The 19680-nt window shown below is 43.3% G+C and overlaps 20 non-coding genes across 20 annotated transcripts; all 20 read left to right on the forward strand.

The window, feature by feature from the left end:
* Nucleotides 1–216: 216 nt before the first annotated feature.
* trnaw-cca (transfer RNA tryptophan (anticodon CCA)) lies at nt 217–288 on the forward strand. Its single transcript has one exon. It is a non-coding gene; the product is annotated as a tRNA-Trp (tRNA).
* A 970-nt stretch (nt 289–1258) lies between these two features.
* Nucleotides 1259–1330, forward strand: trnaw-cca (transfer RNA tryptophan (anticodon CCA)). Its single transcript has one exon. It is a non-coding gene; the product is annotated as a tRNA-Trp (tRNA).
* A 928-nt stretch (nt 1331–2258) lies between these two features.
* On the forward strand, nt 2259–2330 carry trnaw-cca (transfer RNA tryptophan (anticodon CCA)). Its single transcript has one exon. It is a non-coding gene; the product is annotated as a tRNA-Trp (tRNA).
* Nucleotides 2331–3307: 977 nt separating this feature from the next.
* On the forward strand, nt 3308–3379 carry trnaw-cca (transfer RNA tryptophan (anticodon CCA)). Its single transcript has one exon. It is a non-coding gene; the product is annotated as a tRNA-Trp (tRNA).
* Nucleotides 3380–4307: 928 nt separating this feature from the next.
* Nucleotides 4308–4379, forward strand: trnaw-cca (transfer RNA tryptophan (anticodon CCA)). The gene has a single exon. It is a non-coding gene; the product is annotated as a tRNA-Trp (tRNA).
* A 971-nt stretch (nt 4380–5350) lies between these two features.
* Nucleotides 5351–5422, forward strand: trnaw-cca (transfer RNA tryptophan (anticodon CCA)). Its single transcript has one exon. It is a non-coding gene; the product is annotated as a tRNA-Trp (tRNA).
* A 928-nt stretch (nt 5423–6350) lies between these two features.
* On the forward strand, nt 6351–6422 carry trnaw-cca (transfer RNA tryptophan (anticodon CCA)). Its single transcript has one exon. It is a non-coding gene; the product is annotated as a tRNA-Trp (tRNA).
* Nucleotides 6423–7392: 970 nt separating this feature from the next.
* trnaw-cca (transfer RNA tryptophan (anticodon CCA)) lies at nt 7393–7464 on the forward strand. Its single transcript has one exon. It is a non-coding gene; the product is annotated as a tRNA-Trp (tRNA).
* A 928-nt stretch (nt 7465–8392) lies between these two features.
* Nucleotides 8393–8464, forward strand: trnaw-cca (transfer RNA tryptophan (anticodon CCA)). The gene has a single exon. It is a non-coding gene; the product is annotated as a tRNA-Trp (tRNA).
* A 972-nt stretch (nt 8465–9436) lies between these two features.
* Nucleotides 9437–9508, forward strand: trnaw-cca (transfer RNA tryptophan (anticodon CCA)). The gene has a single exon. It is a non-coding gene; the product is annotated as a tRNA-Trp (tRNA).
* A 928-nt stretch (nt 9509–10436) lies between these two features.
* Nucleotides 10437–10508, forward strand: trnaw-cca (transfer RNA tryptophan (anticodon CCA)). Its single transcript has one exon. It is a non-coding gene; the product is annotated as a tRNA-Trp (tRNA).
* A 968-nt stretch (nt 10509–11476) lies between these two features.
* Nucleotides 11477–11548, forward strand: trnaw-cca (transfer RNA tryptophan (anticodon CCA)). The gene has a single exon. It is a non-coding gene; the product is annotated as a tRNA-Trp (tRNA).
* A 928-nt stretch (nt 11549–12476) lies between these two features.
* trnaw-cca (transfer RNA tryptophan (anticodon CCA)) lies at nt 12477–12548 on the forward strand. Its single transcript has one exon. It is a non-coding gene; the product is annotated as a tRNA-Trp (tRNA).
* A 975-nt stretch (nt 12549–13523) lies between these two features.
* Nucleotides 13524–13595, forward strand: trnaw-cca (transfer RNA tryptophan (anticodon CCA)). The gene has a single exon. It is a non-coding gene; the product is annotated as a tRNA-Trp (tRNA).
* Nucleotides 13596–14525: 930 nt separating this feature from the next.
* trnar-ccu (transfer RNA arginine (anticodon CCU)) lies at nt 14526–14597 on the forward strand. The gene has a single exon. It is a non-coding gene; the product is annotated as a tRNA-Trp (tRNA).
* Nucleotides 14598–15566: 969 nt separating this feature from the next.
* trnaw-cca (transfer RNA tryptophan (anticodon CCA)) lies at nt 15567–15638 on the forward strand. Its single transcript has one exon. It is a non-coding gene; the product is annotated as a tRNA-Trp (tRNA).
* A 928-nt stretch (nt 15639–16566) lies between these two features.
* On the forward strand, nt 16567–16638 carry trnaw-cca (transfer RNA tryptophan (anticodon CCA)). The gene has a single exon. It is a non-coding gene; the product is annotated as a tRNA-Trp (tRNA).
* A 967-nt stretch (nt 16639–17605) lies between these two features.
* On the forward strand, nt 17606–17677 carry trnaw-cca (transfer RNA tryptophan (anticodon CCA)). The gene has a single exon. It is a non-coding gene; the product is annotated as a tRNA-Trp (tRNA).
* A 925-nt stretch (nt 17678–18602) lies between these two features.
* trnaw-cca (transfer RNA tryptophan (anticodon CCA)) lies at nt 18603–18674 on the forward strand. Its single transcript has one exon. It is a non-coding gene; the product is annotated as a tRNA-Trp (tRNA).
* A 606-nt stretch (nt 18675–19280) lies between these two features.
* Nucleotides 19281–19352, forward strand: trnaw-cca (transfer RNA tryptophan (anticodon CCA)). The gene has a single exon. It is a non-coding gene; the product is annotated as a tRNA-Trp (tRNA).
* Nucleotides 19353–19680: the final 328 nt, after the last annotated feature.

Here is a 19680-nt window from a genome sequence, read left to right on the forward strand (position 1 = left end):
AGGTGTTGCGGGGATCTGTTTTTGTGTTGTACAGATCAGGGCTCTACATTTTACAGAGGATGTGGTCCTGATGGTTTTTTCGAACTGTGATCTCTGTTGTTTTATCTGTACATCACTGGTGTTGCATCTTTTAAGAGTTGTTTTCAGGTCAATGAATGTTTGCCATACTTAAGGTTTACCTTCACATTTTTCTTATTTTCTATTTTATAGGCAGGTGACTATGTGGCGCAACGGTAGCGCGTCTGACTCCAGATCAGAAGGTTGTGTGTTCAAATCACATCAGGGTCAATGCCTTCTACTTATGTGTTATGTGACATAACACCCATCAGGGATTTAGATATTTTTTTTCATACAAACAGTGCAAAGATGGAAAGGGTAACAATAACCTTATGTAAGCCGACTGGTTCAAATCGGTGCTACAGGAAGCCATAGTTTATTGTAGGCCCTCAATTGGACCAGAGTACTGTCGTTGGGCTATCACTACATCACTTGTGTTGCATCATTAAACAGTTTTATTCAACTCAATGAATGCTTGTTATAATTAAGGTTTACCCCTAATAAAAAGGGGGGCCGCACAGTGTGTTCCAACTACAAGGAGATCACTCTCCTCAGTCTATCTGGTAATGTCGTTTTCGGGGATCTGGAGAGGAAGGTCAGATGGATTGTCCAACTTCAGATTCAGGAGCAACATAGTGGTTTTTGTCCTGGCCATGGAACGCTGGACCAGCTTTATACCTTTAGGTGGATCCTGGAGGGTGCGTGAGAGTTGGCCCAACCAATCTACATGTGTTTTGTGCATTTGGAGAAGGGTTTTGACTGCATTACTCAGGGGCATTGCAGGGGGCACTCTTTGAACATCGGGTACCAGGCCTTCTGATACAATCTGTTAGGTCACCGAATGACAGGTATCGTAGCATAGTCTGCATTGCCGGCAGTAAGTCTAGCTCATTTCCAGTAAGAATTGGCCTCTGCTAACACAGCCCTTTATCACAACATTTGTTCATAGCATTTCTGGACAGGATTTGTAGGCACAGCCAAGGTGTTTTGCGAGGATCTGTTTTGGTGGCCTATGGAGCAAGTCTCTTTTTTTTTTTTTACAGAGGATGTGGTCCTGTTTGTTTAATCAGACAGTGATCTCTGTTGTTTTATCTGTACATCACTGGTGTTGCGTCGTTGAACAGTTTTATTCAGGTCATTGAATGTTTGTGTTAGTTAAGGTTTACCATCGGCTCATTTTCATTATCATTTGTTGACACCTGACTCTGTGGCGCAATGGTAGCGCGTCTGACTCCAGATCAGAAGGTTGTGTGTTCAAATCACATCAGGGTTAAAGACTTCTACTTAAACCTTCAAGGTTACATATCAATCGTCAGGACTGTAGAAGTTTGATCATCCAAACTGCAACGATGGAAAGGGCAACAATAACCCTGTATAAGCCAACTGGTTAAAATCTGTGTTACAGAACGCCGACGTTTATTGAATGCACTCAATTGGACCAGAGAACTGCCATTGTGCTATCAGTTCACCACTTATGTTGCATCATTGAACAGTTTTATTCAACTCAATGAATGTTTGTTATAATTAAGGTTTACCCTTACTAAAAAGGAGACTGCAGAGTGTGTTCCAACAACAGGGAGGTCACACTCCACAGCCTCCCTGGTGAGGTCTTGTTAATGGTCCTGTAGAGGAAGGTCAGACGGATTGTCAGCCCTCAGGTTCAGCTGGATCAGCTTTATACCATTAGGGGAATCCTGGAGATGTACGTGAGAGTTTATCCAACCAATCAACATGTGTTTTGTGGATTTGGAGAAGGGTTTTGACCGCATTACTCAGGGGGCCCTGTGGGTGGCACTCCGTGAGTATGGGGTACCAGGGCTCCTGACACAGGCTCTTAGTTCCCCAAATGACCGGTGTCATAGCTCGGTCCACATTGCCTGCAATAAGTCAAGCTCATTTCCAGTAAGAACTGGACTCTGCTAAGGCTGCCCTTTATCACCAATTTTGTTCATAACATATATAGACAGGATTAGTAGGTACAGCCAAGGTGTTGCGGGGATCTGTTTTTGTGTTGTACGGATCAGGGCTCTACATTTTACAGAGGATGTGGTCCTGATGGTTTTTTCGAACTGTGATCTCTGTTGTTTTATCTGTACATCACTGGTGTTGCATCTTTTAACAGTTGTTTTCAGGTCAATGAATGTTTGCCAAACTTAAGGTTTACCTTCACATTTTTCTTATTTTCTATTTTATAGGCAGGTGACTCTGTGGCGCAACGGTAGCGCGTCTGACTCCAGATCAGAAGGTTGTGTGTTCAAATCACATCAGGGTCAATGCCTTCTACTTATGTGTTATGTGACATAACACCCATCAGGGATTTAGATATTTTTTTTCATCCAAACAGTGCAAAGATGGAAAGGGTAACAATAACCTTATGTAAGCCAACTGGTTCAAATCGGTGCTACAGGAAGCCATAGTTTATTGTAGGCCCTCAATTGGACCAGAGTACTGTCGTTGGGCTATCACTACATCACTTGTGTTGCATCATTAAACAGTTTTATTCAACTCAATGAATGCTTGTTATAATTAAGGTTTACCCCTAATAAAAAGGGGGGCCGCACAGTGTGTTCCAACTACAAGGAGATCACTCTCCTCAGTCTATCTGGTAATGTCGTTTTCGGGGATCTGGAGAGGAAGGTCAAATGGATTGTCCAACTTCAGATTCAGGAGCAACATAGTGGTTTTCGTCCTGGCCATGGAACGCTGGACCAGCTTTATACCTTTAGGTGGATCCTGGAGGGTGCGTGAGAGTTGGCCCAACCAATCTACATGTGTTTTGTGCATTTGGAGAAGGGTTTTGACTGCATTACTCAGGGGCATTGCAGGGGGCACTCTTTGAACATCGGGTACCAGGCCTTCTGATACAATCTGTTAGGTCACCGAATGACAGGTATCGTAGCATAGTCTGCATTGCCGGCAGTAAGTCTAGCTCATTTCCAGTAAGAATTGGCCTCTGCTAACACAGCCCTTTATCACAACATTTGTTCATAGCATTTCTGGACAGGATTTGTAGGCACAGCCAAGGTGTTTTGCGAGGATCTGTTTTGGTGGCCTAAGGAGCAAGTCTCTCTTTTTTTTTTTTTTTTTTACAGAGGATGTGGTCCTGTTTGTTTAATCAGACAGTGATCTCTGTTGTTTTATCTGTACATCACTGGTGTTGCGTCGTTGAACAGTTTTATTCAGGTCATTGAATGTATGTGTTAGTTAAGGTTTACCATCGGCTCATTTTCATCATCATTTGTTGACACCTGACTCTGTGGCTCAATGGTAGCGCGTCTGACTCCAGATCAGAAGGTTGTGTGTTCAAATCACATCAGGGTCAAAGACTTCTACTTAAACCTTCAAGGTTACAAATCCATCGTCAGGACTGTAAATGTTTGATCATCCGAACTGCAACGATGGAAAGGGCAACAATAACCCTATATAAGCCAACTGGTTAAAATCAGTGGTACAGAACGCCGACGTTTATTGAAGGCACTCAATTGGACCAGAGAACTGCCATTGTGCTATCAGTTCACCACTTATGTTGCATCATTGAACAGTTTTATTCAACTCAATGAATGTTTGTTATAATTAAGGTTTACCCTTACTAAAAAGGAGACTGCAGAGTGTGTTCCAACAACAGGGAGGTCACACTCCACAGCCTCCCTGGTGAGGTCTTGTTAATGGTCCTGTAGAGGAAGGTCAGACGGATTGTCAACCCTCAGGTTCAGCTGGATCAGCTTTATACCATTAGGGGAATCCTGGAGATGTACGTGAGAGTTTATCCAACCAATCAACATGTGTTTTGTGGATTTGGAGAAGGGTTTTGACCGCATTACTCAGGGGGCCCTGTGGGTGGCACTCCGTGAGTATGGGGTACCAGGGCTCCTGACACAGGCTCTTAGTTCCCCGAATGACCGGTGTCATAGCTCGGTCCGCATTGCCTGCAATAAGTCAAGCTCATTTCCAGTAAGAATTGGACTCTGCTAAGGCTGCCCTTTATCACCAATTTTGTTCATAACATATATAGACAGGATTAGTAGGCACAGCCAAGGTGTTGCGGGGATCTGTTTTTGTGTTGTACGGATCAGGGCTCTACATTTTACAGAGGATGTGGTCCTGATGGTTTTTTCGAACTGTGATCTCTGTTGTTTTATCTGTACATCACTGGTGTTGCATCTTTTAAGAGTTGTTTTCAGGTCAATGAATGTTTGCCATACTTAAGGTTTACCTTCACATTTTTCTTATTTTCTATTTTATAGGCAGGTGACTCTGTGGCGCAATGGTAGCGCGTCTGACTCCAGATCAGAAGGTTGTGTGTTCAAATCACATCAGGGTCAATGCCTTCTACTTATGTGTTATGTGACATAACACCCATCAGGGATTTAGATTTTTTTTTTCATCCAAACAGTGCAAAGATGGAAAGGGTAACAATAACCTTATGTAAGCCGACTGGTTCAAATCGGTGCTACAGGAAGCCATAGTTTATTGTAGGCCCTCAATTGGACCAGAGTACTGTCGTTGGGCTATCACTACATCACTTGTGTTGCATCATTAAACAGTTTTATTCAACTCAATGAATGCTTGTTATAATTAAGGTTTACCCCTAATAAAAAGGGGGGCCGCACAGTGTGTTCCAACTACAAGGAGATCACTCTCCTCAGTCTATCTGGTAATGTCGTTTTCGGGGATCTGGAGAGGAAGGTCAAATGGATTGTCCAACTTCAGATTCAGGAGCAACATAGTGGTTTTTGTCCTGGCCATGGAACGCTGGACCAGCTTTATACCTTTAGGTGGATCCTGGAGGGTGCGTGAGAGTTGGCCCAACCAATCTACATGTGTTTTGTGCATTTGGAGAAGGGTTTTGACTGCATTACTCAGGGGCATTGCAGGGGGCACTCTTTGAACATCGGGTACCAGGCCTTCTGATACAATCTGTTAGGTCACAGAATGACAGGTATCGTAGCATAGTCTGCATTGCCGGCAGTAAGTCTAGCTCATTTCCGGTAAGAATTGGCCTCTGCTAACGCAGCCCTTTATCACAACATTTGTTCATAGCATTTCTGGACAGGATTTGTAGGCACAGCCAAGGTGTTTTGCGAGGATCTGTTTTGGTGGCCTAAGGAGCAAGTCTCTTTTTTTTTTTTTTACAGAGGATGTGGTCCTGTTTGTTTAATCAGACAGTGATCTCTGTTGTTTTATCTGTACATCACTGGTGTTGCGTCGTTGAACAGTTTTATTCAGGTCATTGAATATTTGTGTTAGTTAAGGTTTACCATCGGCTCATTTTCATTATCATTTGTTGACACCTGACTCTGTGGCGCAATGGTAGCGCGTCTGACTCCAGATCAGAAGGTTGTGTGTTCAAATCACATCAGGGTCAAAGACTTCTACTTAAACCTTCAAGGTAACAATACCATCGTCAGGACTGTAGAAGTTTGATCATCCAAACTGCAACGATGGAAAGGGCAACAATAACCCTATATAAGCCAACTGGTTAAAATCAGTGCTACAGAACGCCGACGTTTATTGAAGGCACTCAATTGGACCAGAGAACTGCCATTGTGCTATCAGTTCACCACTTGTGTTGCATCATTGAACAGCTTTATTCAACTCAATGAATGTTTGTTATTATTAAGGTTTACCCTTACTAAAAAGGAGACTGCAGAGTGTGTTCCAACAACAGGGAGATCACACTCCTCAGCCTCCCTGGTGAGGTCTTGTTAATGGTCCTGTACAGGAAGGTCAGACGGATTGTCAACCCTCAGGTTCAGCTGGATCAGCTTTATACCATTAGGGGAATCCTGGAGATGTACGTGAGAGTTTATCCAACCAATGAACATGTGTTTTGTGGATTTGGAGAACGGTTTTGACCGCATTACTCAGGGGGCCCTCTGGGTGGCACTCCTTGAGTATCGGGTACCAGGGCTCCTGACACAGGCTCTTAGTTCCCCGAATGACCGGTGTCATAGCTTGGTCCGCATTGCCTGCAATAAGTCAAGCTCATTTCCAGTAAGAATTGGACTCTGCTAAGGCTTCCCTTTATCACCAATTTTGTTCATAACATATATAGACAGGATTAGTAGGCACAGCCAAGGTGTTGCGGGGATCTGTTTTTGTGTTGTACAGATCAGGGCTCTACATTTTACAGAGGATGTGGTCCTGATGGTTTTTTCGAACTGTGATCTCTGTTGTTTTATCTGTACATCACTGGTGTTGCATCTTTTAAGAGTTGTTTTCAGGTCAATGAATGTTTGCCATACTTAAGGTTTACCTTCACATTTTTCTTATTTTCTATTTTATAGGCAGGTGACTATGTGGCGCAACGGTAGCGCGTCTGACTCCAGATCAGAAGGTTGTGTGTTCAAATCACATCAGGGTCAATGCCTTCTACTTATGTGTTATGTGACATAACACCCATCAGGGATTTAGATATTTTTTTTCATACAAACAGTGCAAAGATGGAAAGGGTAACAATAACCTTATGTAAGCCGACTGGTTCAAATCGGTGCTACAGGAAGCCATAGTTTATTGTAGGCCCTCAATTGGACCAGAGTACTGTCGTTGGGCTATCACTACATCACTTGTGTTGCATCATTAAACAGTTTTATTCAACTCAATGAATGCTTGTTATAATTAAGGTTTACCCCTAATAAAAAGGGGGGCCGCACAGTGTGTTCCAACTACAAGGAGATCACACTCCTCAGTCTATCTGGCAATGTCGTTTTCGGGGATCTGGAGAGGAAGGTCAGATGGATTGTCCAACTTCAGATTCAGGAGCAACATTGTGGTTTTCGTCCTGGCCATGGAATGCTGGACCAGCTTTATACCTTCAGGTGGATCCTGGAGGGTGCGTGAGAGTTGGCCCAACCAATCTACATGTGTTTTGTGCATTTGGAGAAGGGTTTTGACTGCATTACTCAGGGGCATTGCAGGGGGCACTCTTTGAACATCGGGTACCAGGCCCTCTGATACAAGCTGTTAGGTCACCGAATGACAGGTATCATAGCATAGTCTGCGTTGCCGGCAGTAAGTCAAGCTCATTTCCGGTAAGAATTGGCCTCTGCTAACGCAGCCCTTTATCACAACATTTGTTCATAACATTTCTGGACAGGATTTGTAGGCACAGCCAAGGTGTTTTGCGAGGACCTGTTTTGGTGGCCTAAGGAGCAAGTCTCTTTTTTTTTTTTTACAGAGGATGTGGTCCTGTTTGTTTAATCAGACAGTGATCTCTGTTGTTTTATCTGTACATCACTGGTGTTGCGTCGTTGAACAGTTTTATTCAGGTCATTGAATGTTTGTGTTAGTTAAGGTTTACCATCGGCTCATTTTCATTATCATTTGTTGACACCTGACTCTGTGGCGCAATGGTAGCGCGTCTGACTCCAGATCAGAAGGGTGTGTGTTCAAATCACATCAGGGTCAAAGACTTCTACTTAAACCTTCAAGGTTACATATTCATCGTCAGGACTGTAGATGTTTGATCATCCAAACTGCAACGATGGAAAGAGCAACAATAACCCTATATAAGCCAACTGGTTAAAATCAGTGGTACATAAAGTCGACGTTTATTGTAGGCACTCAATTGGACCAGAGAACTGCCATTGTGCTATCAGTTCACCACTTGTGTTGCATCATTGAACAGTTTTATTCAACTCAATGAATGTTTGTTATAATTAAGGTTTACCCTTACTAAAAAGGAGACTGCAGAGTGTGTTCCAACAACAGGGAGATCACACTCCTCAGCCTCCCTGGTGAGGTCTTGTTAATGGTCCTGTACAGGAAGGTCAGACGGATTGTCAACCCTCAGGTTCAGCTGGATCAGCTTTATACCATTAGGGGAATCCTGGAGATGTACGTGAGAGTTTATCCAACCAATGAACATGTGTTTTGTGGATTTGGAGAAGGGTTTTGACCGCATTACTCAGGGGGCCCTGTGGGTGGCACTCCTTGAGTATCGGGTACCAGGGCTCCTGACACAGGCTCTTAGTTCCCCGAATGACCGGTGTCATAGCTTGGTCCGCATTGCCTGCAATAAGTCAAGCTCATTTCCAGTAAGAATTGGACTCTGCTAAGGCTGCCCTTTATCACCAATTTGGTTCATAACATATATAGACAGGATTAGTAGGTACAGCCAAGGTGTTGCGGGGATCTGTTTTTGTGTTGTACGGATCAGGGCTCTACATTTTACAGAGGATGTGGTCCTGATGGTTTTTTCGAACTGTGATCTCTGTTGTTTTATCTGTACATCACTGGTGTTGCATCTTTTAAGAGTTGTTTTCAGGTCAATGAATGTTTGCCATACTTAAGGTTTACCTTCACATTTTTCTTATTTTCTATTTTATAGGCAGGTGACTCTGTGGCGCAACGGTAGCGCGTCTGACTCCAGATCAGAAGGTTGTGTGTTCAAATCACATCAGGGTCAATGCCTTCTACTTATGTGTTATGTGACATAACACCCATCAGGGATTTAGATTTTTTTTTTTTTCATCCAAACAGTGCAAAGATGGAAAGGGTAACAATAACCTTATGTAAGCCGACTGGTTCAAATCGGTGCTACAGGAAGCCATAGTTTATTGTAGGCCCTCAATTGGACCAGAGTACTGTCGTTGGGCTATCACTACATCACTTGTGTTGCATCATTAAACAGTTTTATTCAACTCAATGAATGCTTGTTATAATTAAGGTTTACCCCTAATAAAAAGGGGGGCCGCACAGTGTGTTCCAACTACAAGGAGATCACACTCCTCAGTCTATCTGGCAATGTCGTTTTCGGGGATCTGGAGAGGAAGGTCAGATGGATTGTCCAACTTCAGATTCAGGAGCAACATTGTGGTTTTCGTCCTGGCCATGGAATGCTGGACCAGCTTTATACCTTCAGGTGGATCCTGGAGGGTGCGTGAGAGTTGGCCCAACCAATCTACATGTGTTTTGTGCATTTGGAGAAGGGTTTTGACTGCATTACTCAGGGGCATTGCAGGGGGCACTCTTTGAACATCGGGTACCAGGCCCTCTGATACAAGCTGTTAGGTCACCGAATGACAGGTATCATAGCATAGTCTGCATTGCCGGCAGTAAGTCAAGCTCATTTCCGGTAAGAATTGGCCTCTGCTAACGCAGCCCTTTATCACAACATTTGTTCATAACATTTCTGGACAGGATTTGTAGGCACAGCCAAGGTGTTTTGCGAGGATCTGTTTTGGTGGCCTAAGGAGCAAGTCTCATTTTTTTTTTTACAGAGGATGTGGTCCTGTTTGTTTAATCAGACAGTGATCTCTGTTGTTTTATCTGTACATCACTGGTGTTGCGTCGTTGAACAGTTTTATTCAGGTCATTGAATGTTTGTGTTAGTTAAGGTTTACCATCGGCTCATTTTCATTATCATTTGTTGACACCTGACTCTGTGAAGCAATGGTAGCGCGTCTGACTCCAGATCAGAAGGGTGTGTGTTCAAATCACATCAGGGTCAAAGACTTCTACTTAAACCTTCAAGGTTACATATCCATCGTCAGGACTGTAGATGTTTGATCATCCAAACTGCAACGATGGAAAGGGCAACAATAACCCTATATAAGCCAACTGGTTAAAATCAGTGGTACATAAAGTCGACGTTTATTGTAGGCATTCAATTGGACCAGAGAACTGCCATTGTGCTATCAGTTCACCACTTGTGTTGCATCATTGAACAGTTTTATTCAACTCAATGAATGTTTGTTATAATTAAGGTTTACCCTTACTGAAAAGGAGACTGCAGAGTGTGTTCCAACAACAGGGAGATCACACTCCTCAGCCTCCCTGGTGAGGTCTTGTTAATGGTCCTGTACAGGAAGGTCAGACGGATTGTCAACCCTCAGGTTCAGCTGGATCAGCTTTATACCATTAGGGGAATCCTGGAGATGTACGTGAGAGTTTATCCAACCAATGAACATGTGTTTTGTGGATTTCGAGAAGTGTTTTGACCGCATTACTCAGGGGGCCCTGTGGGTGGCACTCCTTGAGTATCGGGTACCAGGGCTCCTGACACAGGCTCTTAGTTCCCCGAATGACCGGTGTCATAGCTCGGTCCACATTGCCTGCAATAAGTCAAGCTCATTTCCAGTAAGAACTGGACCCTGCTAAGGCTGCCCTTTATCACCAATTTTGTTCATAACATATATAGACAGGATTAGTAGGTACAGCCAAGGTGTTGCGGGGATCTGTTTTTGTGTTGTACGGATCAGGGCTCTACATTTTACAGAGGATGTGGTCCTGATGGTTTTTTCGAACTGTGATCTCTGTTGTTTTATCTGTACATCACTGGTGTTGCATCTTTTAACAGTTGTTTTCAGGTCAATGAATGTTTGCCATACTTAAGGTTTACCTTCACATTTTTCTTATTTTCTATTTTATAGGCAGGTGACTCTGTGGCGCAACGGTAGCGCGTCTGACTCCAGATCAGAAGGTTGTGTGTTCAAATCACATCAGGGTCAAGGCCTTCTGCTTATATGTTATGTGACATAACACCCATCAGGGATTTAGATATTTTTTTTCATCCTAACAGTGCAAAGATGGAAAGGGTAACAATAACCTTATGTAAGCCGACTGGTTCAAATCGGTGCTACAGGAAGCCATAGTTTATTGTAGGCCCTCAATTGGACCAGAGTACTGTCATTGGGCTATCACTACATCACTTGTGTTGCATCATTAAACAGTTTTATTCAACTCAATGAATGCTTGTTATAATTAAGGTTTACCCCTAATAAAAAGGGGGGCCGCACAGTGTGTTCCAACTACAAGGAGATCACACTCCTCAGTCTATCTGGTAATGTCGTTTTCGGGGATCTGGAGAGGAAGGTCAGATGGATTGTCCAACTTCAGATTCAGGAGCAACATTGTGGTTTTCGTCCTGGCCATGGAACGCTGGACCAGCTTTATACCTTTAGGTGGATCCTGGAGGGTGCGTGAGAGTTGGCCCAACCAATCTACATGTGTTTTATGCATTTGGAGAAGGGTTTTGACTGCATTACTCAGGGGCATTACAGGGGGCACTCTTTGAACATCGGGTACCAGGCCTTCTGATACAATCTGTTAGGTCACGAATGACAGGTATCATAGCATAGTCTGCATTGCCGGCAGTAAGTCTAGCTCATTTCCGGTAAGAATTGGCCTCTGCTAACGCAGCCCTTTATCACAACATTTGTTCATAACATTTCTGGACAGGATTTGTAGGCACAGCCAAGGTGTTTTGCGAGGATCTGTTTTGGTGGCCTAAGGAGCAAGTCTCATTTTTTTTTTTACAGAGGATGTGGTCCTGTTTGTTTAATCAGACAGTGATCTCTGTTGTTTTATCTGTACATCACTGGTGTTGCGTCGTTGAACAGTTTTATTCAGGTCATTGAATGTTTGTGTTAGTTAAGGTTTACCATCGGCTCATTTTCATTATCATTTGTTGACACCTGACTCTGTGAAGCAATGGTAGCGCGTCTGACTCCAGATCAGAAGGGTGTGTGTTCAAATCACATCAGGGTCAAAGACTTCTACTTAAACCTTCAAGGTTACATATCCATCGTCAGGACTGTAAATGTTTGATCATCCAAACTGCAACGATGGAAAGGGCAACAATAACCCTATATAAGCCAACTGGTTAAAATCAGTGGTACATAAAGTCGACGTTTATTGTAGGCACTCAATTGGACCAGAGAACTGCCATTGTGCTATCAGTTCACCACTTGTGTTGCATCATTGAACAGCTTTATTCAACTCAATGAATGTTTGTTATAATTAAGGTTTACCCTTACTGAAAAGGAGACTGCAGAGTGTGTTCCAACAACAGGGAGATCACACTCCTCAGCCTCCCTGGTGAGGTCTTGTTAATGGTCCTGTACAGGAAGGTCAGACGGATTGTCAACCCTCAGGTTCAGCTGGATCAGCTTTATACCATTAGGGGAATCCTGGAGATGTACGTGAGAGTTTATCCAACCAATGAACATGTGTTTTGTGGATTTGGAGAAGGGTTTTGACCGCATTACTCAGGGGGCCCTGTGGGTGGCACTCCTTGAGTATCGGGTACCAGGGCTCCTGACACAGGCTCTTAGTTCCCCGAATGACCGGTGTCATAGCTCGGTCCACATTGCCTGCAATAAGTCAAGCTCATTTCCAGTAAGAACTGGACTCTGCTAAGGCTGCCCTTTATCACCAATTTTGTTCATAACATATATAGACAGGATTAGTAGGTACAGCCAAGGTGTTGCGGGGATCTGTTTTTGTGTTGTACGGATCAGGGCTCTACATTTTACAGAGGATGTGGTCCTGATGGTTTTTTCGAACTGTGATCTCTGTTGTTTTATCTGTACATCACTGGTGTTGCATCTTTTAACAGTTGTTTTCAGGTCAATGAATGTTTGCCATACTTAAGGTTTACCTTCACATTTTTCTTATTTTCTATTTTATAGGCAGGTGACTCTGTGGCGCAACGGTAGCGCGTCTGACTCCAGATCAGAAGGTTGTGTGTTCAAATCACATCAGGGTGAAGGCCTTCTGCTTATATGTTATGTGACATAACACCCATCAGGGATTTAGATATTTTTTTTCATCCTAACAGTGCAAAGATGGAAAGGGTAACAATAACCTTATGTAAGCCGACTGGTTCAAATCGGTGCTACAGGAAGCCATAGTTTATTGTAGGCCCTCAATTGGACCAGAGTACTGTCATTGGGCTATCACTACATCACTTGTGTTGCATCATTAAACAGTTTTATTCAACTCAATGAATGCTTGTTATAATTAAGGTTTACCCCTAATAAAAAGGGGGGCCGCACAGTGTGTTCCAACTACAAGGAGATCACACTCCTCAGTCTATCTGGTAATGTCGTTTTCGGGGATCTGGAGAGGAAGGTCAGATGGATTGTCCAACTTCAGATTCAGGAGCAACATTGTGGTTTTCGTCCTGGCCATGGAACGCTGGACCAGCTTTATACCTTTAGGTGGATCCTGGAGGGTGCGTGAGAGTTGGCCCAACCAATCTACATGTGTTTTATGCATTTGGAGAAGGGTTTTGACTGCATTACTCAGGGGCATTACAGGGGGCACTCTTTGAACATCGGGTAGCAGGCCTTCTGATACAATCGGTTAGGTCACGAATGACAGGTATCATAGCATAGTCTGCATTGCCGGCAGTAAGTCTAGCTCATTTCCGGTAAGAATTGGCCTCTGCTAACGCAGCCCTTTATCACAACATTTGTTCATAACATTTCTGGACAGGATTTGTAGGCACAGCCAAGGTGTTTTGCGAGGATCTGTTTTGGTGGCCTAAGGAGCAAGTCTCTTTTTTTTTTTTTTTTTTTACAGAGGATGTGGTCCTGTTTGTTTAATCAGACAGTGATCTCTGTTGTTTTATCTGTACATCACTGGTGTTGCGTCGTTGAACAGTTTTATTCAGGTCATTGAATGTTTGTGTTAGTTAAGGTTTACCATCGGCTCATTTTCATTATCATTTGTTGACACCTGACTCTGTGGCGCAATGGAATCGCGTCTGACTCCAGATCAGAAGGTTGTGTGTTCAAATCACATCAGGGTCAAAGACTTCTACTTAAACCTTCAAGGTTACATATCCATCGTCAGGACTGTAAATGTTTGATCATCCAAACTGCAACGATGGAAAGGGCAACAATAACCCTATATAAGCCAACTGGTTAAAATCAGTGGTACATAAAGTCGACGTTTATTGTAGGCACTCAATTGGACCAGAGAACTGCCATTGTGCTATCAGTTCACCACTTGTGTTGCATCATTGAACAGTTTTATTCAACTCAATGAATGTTTGTTATAATTAAGGTTTACCCTTACTAAAAAGGAGACTGCAGAGTGTGTTCCAACAACAGGGAGATCACACTCCACAGCCTCCCTGGTGAGGTCTTGTTAATGGTCCTGTAGAGGAAGGTCAGACGGATTGTCAACCCTCAGGTTCAGCTGGATCAGCTTTATACCATTAGGGGAATCCTGGAGATGTACGTGAGAGTTTATCCAACCAATCAACATGTGTTTTGTGGATTTGGAGAAGGGTTTTGACCGCATTACTCAGGGGGCCCTGTGGGTGGCACTCCGTGAGTATGGGGTACCAGGGCTCCTGACACAGGCTCTTAGTTCCCCGAATGACCGGTGTCATAGCTCGGTCCGCATTGCCTGCAATAAGTCAAGCTCATTTCCAGTAAGAATTGGACTCTGCTAAGGCTGCCCTTCATCACCAATTTTGTTCATAACATATATAGACAGGATTAGTAGGCACAGCCAAGGTGTTGCGGGGGATCTGTTTTTGTGTTGTACGGATCAGGGCTCTACATTTTACAGAGGATGTGGTCCTGATGGTTTTTTTCGAACTGTGATCTCTGTTGTTTTAGCTGTACATCACTGGTGTTGCATCTTTTAACAGTTGTTTTCAGGTCAATGAATGTTTGCCAAACTTAAGGTTTACCTTCACATTTTTCTTATTTTCTATTTTATAGGCAGGTGACTCTGTGGCGCAACGGTAGCGTGTCTGACTCCAGATCAGAAGTTTGAGTGTTCAAATCACATCAGGGTCAATGCCTTCTACTTATGTGTTATGTGACATAACACCCATCAGGGATTTAGATATTTTTTTTCATCCAAACAGTGCAAAGATGGAAAGGGTAACTATAACCTTATGTAAGCCGACTGGTTCAAATCGGTGCTACAGGAAGCCATAGTTTATTGTAGGCCCTCAATTGGACCAGAGTACTGTCGTTGGGCTATCACTACATCACTTGTGTTGCATCATTAAACAGTTTTATTCAACTCAATGAATGCTTGTTATAATTAAGGTTTACCCTTAATAAAAAGGGAGGCCGCACAGTGTGTTCCAACTACAAGGAGATCACACTCCTCAGTCTATCTGGCAATGTCGTTTTCGGGGATTTGGAGAGGAAGGTCAGATGGATTGTCCAACTTCAGATTCAGGAGCAACATTGTGGTTTTCGTCCTGGCCATGGAATGCTGGACCAGCTTTATACCTTCAGGTGGATCCTGGAGGGTGCGTGAGAGTTGGCCCAACCAATCTACATGTGTTTTGTGCATTTGGAGAAGGGTTTTGACTGCATTACTCAGGGGCATTGCAGGGGGCACTCTTTGAACATCGGGTAGCAGGCCCTCTGATACAAGCTGTTAGGTCACCGAATGACAGGTATCATAGCATAGTCTGCGTTGCCGGCAGTAAGTCTAGCTCATTTCCGGTAAGAATTGGCCTCTGCTAACGCAGCCCTTTATCACAACATTTGTTCATAACATTTCTGGACAGGATTTGTAGGCACAGCTAAGGTGTTTTGCGAGGATCTGTTTTGGTGGCCTAAGGAGCAAGTCTCTTTTTTTTTTTTACAGAGGATGTGGTCCTGTTTGTTTAATAAGACAGTGATCTCTGTTGTTTTATCTGTACATCACTGGTGTTGCGTCGTTGAACAGTTTTATTCAGGTCATTGAATGTTTGTGTTAGTTAAGGTTTACCATCGGCTCATTTTCATTATCATTTGTTGACACCTGACTCTGTGGCGCAATGGTAGCGCGTCTGACTCCAGATCAGAAGGTTGTGTGTTCAAATCACATCAGGGTCAAAGACTTCTACTTAAACCTTCAAGGTTACATATCCATCGTCAGGACTGTAGATGTTTGATCATCCAAACTGCAACGATGGAAAGGGCAACAATAACCCTATATAAGCCAACTGGTTAAAATCAGTGGTACATAAAGTCGACGTTAATTGTAGGCACTCAATTGGACCAGAGAACTGCCATTGTGCTATCAGTTCACCACTTGTGTTGCATCATTGAACAGTTTTATTAAACTCAATGAATGTTTGTTATAATTAAGGTTTACCGTTACTAAAAAGGAGACTGCAGAGTGTGTTCCAACAACAGGGAGATCACACTCCTCAGCCTCCCTGGTGAGGTCTTGTTAATGGTCCTGTAGAGCAAGGTCAGACGGATTGTCAACCCTCAGGTTCAGCTGGATCAGCTTTATACCATTAGGGGAATCCTGGAGATGTACGTGAGAGTTTATCCAACCAATGAACATGTGTTTTGTGGATTTGGAGAAGAGTTTTGACCGCATTACTCAGGGGGCCCTGTGGGTGGCACTCCGTGAGTATGGGGTACCAGGGCTCCTGACACAGGCTCTTAGTTCCCCGAATGACCGGTGTCATAGCTCGGTCCGCATTGCCTGCAATAAGTCAAGCTCATTTCCAGTAAGAACTGGACTCTGCTAAGGCTGCCCTTTATCACCAATTTTGTTCATAACATATATAGACAGGATTAGTAGGCACAGCCAAGGTGTTGCGGGGATCTGTTTTTGTGTTGTACGGATCAGGGCTCTACATTTTACAGAGGATGTGGTCCTGATGGTTTTTTCGAACTGTGATCTCTGTTGTTTTATCTGTACATCACTGGTGTTGCATCTTTTAAGAGTTGTTTTCAGGTCAATGAATGTTTGCCAAACTTAAGGTTTACCTTCACATTTTTCTTATTTTCTATTTTATAGCCAGGTGACTCTGTGGCGCAATGGTAGCGCGTCTGACTCCAGATCAGAAGGTTGTGTGTTCAAATCACATCAGGGTCAATGCCTTCTACTTATGTGTTATGTGACATAACACCCATCAGGGATTTAGATTTTTTTTTTCATACAAACAGTGCAAAGATGGAAAGGGTAACAATAACCTTATGTAAGCCGACTGGTTCAAATCGGTGCTACAGGAAGCCATAGATTATTGTAGGCCCTCAATTGGACCAGAGTACTGTCGTTGGGCTATCACTACATCACTTGTGTTGCATCATTAAACAGTTTTATTCAACTCAATGAATGCTTGTTATAATTAAGGTTTACCCCTAATAAAAAGGGGGGCCGCACAGTGTGTTCCAACTACAAGGAGATCACACTCCTCAGTCTATCTGGTAATGTTGTTTTAGGGGATCTGGAGAGGGAGGTCAGATGGATTGTCCAACTTCAGATTCAGGAGCAACATAGTGGTTTTCGTCCTGGCCATGGAACGCTGGACCAGCTTTATACCTTTAGGTGGATCCTGGAGGGTGCGTGAGGGTTGGCCCAACCAATCTACTTGTGTTTTGTGCATTTGGAGAAGGGTTTTGACTGCATTACTCAGGGGCATTGCAGGGGGCACTCTTTGAACATCGGGTACCAGGCCTTCTGATACAATCTGTTAGGTCACCGAATGACAGGTATCGTAGCATAGTCTGCATTGCCGGCAGTAAGTCGAGCTCATTTCCGGTAAGAATTGGCCTCTGCTAACACAGCCCTTTATCACAGCATTTGTTCATAACATTTCTGGACAGGATTTGTAGGCACAGCCAAGGTGTTTTGCGAGGATCTGTTTTGGTGGCCTAAGGAGCAAGTCTCTTTTTTTTTTTTTTTACAGAGGATGTGGTCCTGTTTGTTTAATCAGACAGTGATCTCTGTTGTTTTATCTGTACATCACTGGTGTTGCGTCGTTGAACAGTTTTATTCAGGTCATTGAATGTTTGTGTTAGTTAAGGTTTACCATCGGCTCATTTTCATTATCATTTCACCTGACTCTGTGGCGCAATGGTAGCGCGTCTGACTCCAGATCAGAAGGTTGTGTGTTCAAATCACATCAGGGTCAAAGACTTCTACTTAAACCTTCAAGGTTACATATCCATCGTCAGGACTGTAGAAGTTTGATCATCCAAACTGCAACGATGGAAAGGGCAACAATAACCCTATATAAGCCAAATGGTTAAAATCAGTGCTACAGAAAGCCGTTGTTTATTGTAGGCACTCAATTGGACCAGAGAACTGCCATTGTGCTATCAGTTCACCACTTCTGTTGCATCATTGAACAGTTTTATTCAACTCAATGAATGTTTGTTATAATTAAGGTTTACCCTTACTAAAAAGGAGACTGCAGAGTGTGTTCCAACAAGAGGGAGGTCACACTCCTCAGCCTCCCTGGTGAGGTCTTGTTAATGGTCCTGTAGAGGAAGGTCAGACGGATTGTCAACCCTCAGGTTCAGCTGGATCAGCTTTATACCATTAGGGGAATCCTGGAGATGTACGTGAGAGTTTATCCAACCAATGAACATGTGTTTTGTGGATTTGGAGAAGGGTTAAGACCGCATTACTCAGGGGGCCCTGCGGGTGGCACTCCGTGAGTATCGGGTACCAGGGCTCCTGACACAGGCTCTTAGTTCCCCGAATGACCGGTGTCATAGCTCGGTCCGCATTGCCTGCAATAAGTCAAGCTCATTTCCAGTAAGAATTGGACTCTGCTAAGGCTGCCCTTTATCACCAATTTTGTTCATAACATATATAGACAGGATTAGTAGGCACAGCCAAGGTGTTGCGGGGATCTGTTTTTGTGTTGTACGGATGAGGGCTCTACACTTTTTCAGAGGATGTGGTCCTGATGTTTTTTTCGAACTGTGATCTCTGTTGTTTTATCTGTACATCACTGGTGTTGCATCTTTTAACAGTTGTTTTCAGGTCAATGTTTGCCATACTTAAGGTTTACCTTCACATTTTTCCTATTTTCTATTTTATAGGCAGGCGACTCTGTGGCGCAATGGTAGCGTGTCTGACTCCAGATCAGAAGGTTGTGTGTTCAAATCACATCAGGGTCAAGGCCTTCTACTTATGTGTTATGTGACATAACACCCATCAGGGAGTTAGATTTTTTTTCATCCAAACAGTGCAAAGATGGAAAGGGTAACAATAACCTTATGTAAGCAGACTGGTTCAAATCGGTGCTACAGGAAGCCATAGTTTATTGTAGGTCCTCATCTGGACCAGAGTACTGTCGTTGGGCTATCACTACATCACTTGTGTTGCATCATTAAACAGTTTTATTCAACTCAATGAATGCTTGTTATAATTAAGGTTTACCCCTAATAAAAAAGGGGGGCCGCACAGTGTGTTCCAACTACAAGGAGATCACACTCCTCAGCCCTTTATCACCAATTTTGTTCATAACGTATATAGACAGGATTAGTAGGCACAGCCAAGGTGTTGCGGGGATCTGTTTTGGTGGCCTAAGGATCAAGTCTCTTTTTTTTTTTTTTTTTTTACAGAGGATGTGATCCTGTTTGTTTAATCAGACAGTGATCTCTGTTGTTTTATCTGTACATCACTGGTGTTGCGTCGTTGAACAGTTTTATTCAGGACATTGAATGTTTGTGTTAGTTAAGGTTTACCATCGGCTCATTTTCATTATCCATTCGTTGACACCTGACTCTGTGGCGCAATGGTAGTGCGTCTGACTCCAGATCAGAAGTTTGTGTGTTCAAATCACATCAGGGTCAACGATTTCTACTTAAACCTTCAAGGTTACATATCCATTGTCAGGACTGTAAATGTTTGATCATCCAAACTGCAACGATGGAAAGGGCAACAATAACCGTATATGAGCCAACTGGTTAACATCAGTGCTACAGAAAGCCGTCGTTTATTGTGGGCACTCAATTGGACCAGAGAACTGCCATTGTGCTATCAGTTCACCACTTGTGTTGCATCATTGAACAGTTTTATTCAACTCAATGAATGTTTGCTATAATTAAGGTTTACCCTTACTAAAAAGGAGACTTTAGAGTGTGTTCACTCCGAAGTTCTGCTCAATAACTTGAATAACTC

This window comes from Nothobranchius furzeri, chromosome 2 (assembly GCF_043380555.1).
Source record: "Nothobranchius furzeri strain GRZ-AD chromosome 2, NfurGRZ-RIMD1, whole genome shotgun sequence".
NCBI classification, from domain to species: Eukaryota; Metazoa; Chordata; class Actinopteri; order Cyprinodontiformes; family Nothobranchiidae; genus Nothobranchius; species Nothobranchius furzeri.